Below are 4,359 nucleotides of genomic sequence, written 5' to 3'. Positions count from 1 at the left end.
AAATTTTTGTCACTAATAATATAATCAATTAGTGACAAACATTTTCTTGTCTCTAATCAACTTGTGACATAGTGACAACATAGTTTTGTTACAAAATATGCAATATTTAAATTTAAAAAATTAAAATTTGCAGCTAAATAATTTAATTATTTTCTAATTTTATTTTTAGTCAAATATATAATAATCTTTGATTAGGCTTATTATTTACAATTGTAAGTAGCAACTAGCAATATTTCTGTAAAGCGTTTTCTATAGGTAACAATAGAAGAAAACGATAGAATGATATAATGATAACGTCGAACTATACCTTAAGTAAATTTAAGTGACAGTGCTAACATAAGATCTAATGTGAGTGGGATTGTGATATCACAGAGAGCAATTATACAAAGATAACATCGACCGTAAGTCTATTTTGCAAAAGTTTTAAATATTTTATGGATATTTAACTAACTATTTTCTATAATTACTAAAAATAAGTTCAATTTTGGAGGTCTCAAGAACCCCAACTATTTGATTTCAATAAAATTATGATGTTTGAATTTAGATACAGATCTAAATATTAAGATGTGTATTTAGATCTAGATGTATAAATCTAATTATGCATCTGAAAATTGAGATGCTGTTTTAAAATTTGAATACTAAATAATCATGATTATTATTAATATATTAATATGTAAAATTTATCTTTATTTAAAATAATAATAATAAATTTAATAAAATGTGAAATTAATCTAATACTATATCAATAATATATATTTTTCCAAAAAAAAATTAATCGCAGTTAATGGTGATGATGGCTAGTTGTTGTGGTTGTGGGTGTAGAGACTCTATTTTGACCAAAGATATTTTAAATTAATTAATCAATTCTTTTTCTTTTAACTTAGTTTCTTGAATTTCAAACATAGTGAAATACTATTAATAAATGTCATTTTATTAATTTAAAAACTACTTTATTTATTTAAAAAAATAAGTATTTTAAACGAGTATGTTTTTTATATTTTCAAATTAAAGCCAACTGTGCTTTAATTATGATCAGGACCCTATTATATTATTAATAATTACTTTATTTTGCTAAATCAAAAGGATTTCATTATTAAATTAATTAAATGATTATCTCAATTTTAATACATACTGCCTTTGTTTAATAAATATCTTTAATTATAAATAATTGAGTAAATTTGATTTTTACTCAATAATTGGTCACAATTGCAGCGCGAATCGGTTATGTTTGAAATAATAATGGCTATAACTTAAAGATGATTGATTAATTTTTAAATTTAATTTGGGTCATTTTCACTCTTAAAGATCAATTTTTTATCTTAGCTTTTTTCAACGGTCAAGTTTAGTAATGACCCTAAGATGGACTGATTTTGATAATTTTTCCCTTCTAAAAAAATTCTCTAAAATGATCTTAGTAATGGGTGATCTTGATTTTTCAACCCCGCTTAATATTATTTTTCTAAGAAAAAATTATTTTAGAAAATTCTAACTTTTGCCAATAAGACAAATGATTAAGATATTTTAAGACACTAAACCTTCTCAATTGACATAAAGTTCTACCTAGCAGAAAAAAATTAAAACTCATGTATGATATCCATCAGACATGGGTTCTAACCTTTTTTTCCGCAAGACATTTTAAAATAATAATTTGCTTAATTCAAACTTCGATTAAGGTAAAATTAATTTTTGATTTTTAAAAATACTATTATACAACATATCAAATTAAGTCAATATGATTCGATAATTTTAAATTTTTATTTTGATATTTTGCAGTATGTATGAAACATTGACAACCATAGTTGGTTCAACTTTGATTTATTTATAGAGAATTATGACTTCTACTTTTAAAAAAAAAATAAAAAAAATATATCATATTAACACCTTACAATCTTATATGTGTAGAAATATATGTTAAAAAAGAAATGACAAGCAACTTTTTTGTTAATCAATAATTTTGGTATTTGTTTCAATATCAAAAATTTGTAGTCAAAATTTAAACATCTACACATTTAATTTTGTACTAATATTAGGTTGTATGATATAATACTATAATTTTTTATGTAACTACACATTTCGATATATTTATAAATACCTAATACTAAAAAAACTTAAAATGCATATATATATATATATCATAATAGTGCAATCACAGTATTAAAATTTCTTACTTGATATCTAATGTATCATGTGCACCATAATATTGTGCGTTAACTCATTTAATTGGGCTACAAATGATAGATTATATCACTTTGCCAAACCCAAAATTTCATCTTATTCTAGAGGTCTAGTTCGGTGCTACATGTCAGCTGGTGTGGTACGCCAAATCAAATAAAAGAGAAAATAAGATCATGTCACATATCAAAATGACATAGCATTAAATTTGATGACAATGAAAATATACAACCGCAATTGACATGTTTCGATAATTAAATATCACCATGTCATTTAAACCTGATAATTTTTCATCTTATTATAAATAGGAGGTCAAAATTAAGAAAAGTCATTAGAATTTCAAAAAAAAACTCATGGATCAAAAATTACAAATTCCCTATAAGTTGCAAGCATTCAAACATTTGTGTACATATTATAAATACTTGAAAATAAAGGACAAGGATAAATTAAATATCAAACATTCAAGATCAAATTCACTTGTTTGTGGAAAAACCTGTTTAAGGCGGACATCAAAGTACTTATGAGAAATCAAATTCAAATCAAAATATATATCAAATCCAACATAAATTCAAGATCAAACTAAAAATGCTTGGATTGATTTTGAAAATGAAGAACTAGAAGATTTATACAAATTGTAACACTCAAAATATTTTTATGTCTTAATTATTATTTCTTTCTACACAAATTTTATTGTTTGTAGCCATAAATTATGGGTAATATAATAAATATAAAGTGTGAAAATAAAATGAAACCAACACATTTCCCTGCATGACTACTAAGTGTCTTTATATTATGATAAATACTTAATTTTCTACCCAACTTTTTTTTTATATTTATAATTCCCTTTGTTTTAATTTATTTTCCATACTCCTTTTTTAGTTTATTTTTTTAAATGATTTCTCTTCCCTTATTTTGGTAACTCTTTAATTCTAATTTTTCACATGACATATTTAAAATTAGAAGATTAAAAACTATTTTTTACACATTCCGCATATTTTTAGTTTAAGATTACACGATTCAAAATTTTTATTTACTTTCTTAAATTTTATGTCAAGTCAAAATCAAATAAATTAAATTACTTTCTTAAATTTTATGTCAAATAAAAATTAGATAAAGGTATTTACCAAAATCAAATGAAGAAATTAAAAGAGAGTATTCATTTCCAAATTTGTAGGAAAAAAACACACGTAATTCTCTCATTTCCTTTTCCTTCTCCACAAACCTCTCTTTTAGTTATTAGCCACATCCACTCCTTATCTCCCCACGTAATACTTCTCTCCCATTATCTTTATTTTTATTTTTAATTTTTATTGAATTTTCAGTGTTTTATCATGAGATGCATACTCCTTAAATAATATGAAAATATGCAACTCTCTTTTACTTTCTGCTATACCTCACTTGAATTTTCAGTGGGTTTCTTAAATTTATTTTAATTTATGAACTTTGTCTCCCTCACTCTAGTGTATTTTTAAAAAATATAGTATGATAATTTAAACGAGTTACTTGTGTTTAGCCTATGAATTTGTTCAGCGTTAGAAATTTTTAGAAACTTTTAAAAAAATATGATTCTTGATTTTTTTTTTGTTTGTAGACAAAGCTCAAGGTCTATATCCTTAGAAAAGAAGGATTGGCAATTTTACTGTGGAATTTGAGTGAGTATCTTTCCTATTTATTTCTCATTCTAATAGCAACTTTACAATTAAAATTTTATAATATATCATGTTTAAATCAAAATAGCAGTGAGTACACATTAAAATTATATTTTTTTCCTTTTCACACAGGAACGTTGAAAAATTGAATGAAGAGTAAAGTTATTAGATAAGTTGGCTACATTAGCATATAAGGAGTAACATTTTTATTTTCTTATTGACGACTAACATTATGTACTTCCGTTAGGATCATATAAGAATCTTTTAATGAGATTATTTCAATATTATTTTAATTGTAAAATATATATGATCATGAGAGACACTTTTTGTTATTATGTTAAATGTTTTATTTTATTGTGTTGAGTTTATATTATTATATGATATCTGCTAAGTTTAAATAATAAAGTTAGTATTTGTCATGATGTTAATTTAATAAATTTTCATGTTACATATTATGACTTTAGACTTTTTCTAGTAAATTTTTTATATTGATGAATTAATTAATCTTCTAAAATATGAGAAAATTTGTCACCATTTA

At 23.2% G+C, this 4,359-nt stretch overlaps 1 long non-coding RNA gene across 1 annotated transcript; it reads left to right on the top strand.

Annotated features, from left to right (window-relative positions):
* The first annotated feature begins 3,327 nt into the window (after nucleotides 1–3,327).
* Nucleotides 3,328–4,132, top strand: LOC125869092 (uncharacterized). The gene is made up of 3 exons (XR_007446773.1): nucleotides 3,328–3,437; nucleotides 3,764–3,824; nucleotides 3,954–4,132. It is a non-coding gene; the product is annotated as an uncharacterized LOC125869092 (long non-coding RNA).
* Nucleotides 4,133–4,359: the final 227 nt, after the last annotated feature.

Source organism: Solanum stenotomum, chromosome 6, assembly GCF_019186545.1.
Source record: "Solanum stenotomum isolate F172 chromosome 6, ASM1918654v1, whole genome shotgun sequence".
NCBI lineage: Eukaryota > Viridiplantae > Streptophyta > Magnoliopsida > Solanales > Solanaceae > Solanum > Solanum stenotomum.
This window is presented reverse-complemented; position numbering and strand designations above follow the sequence as displayed.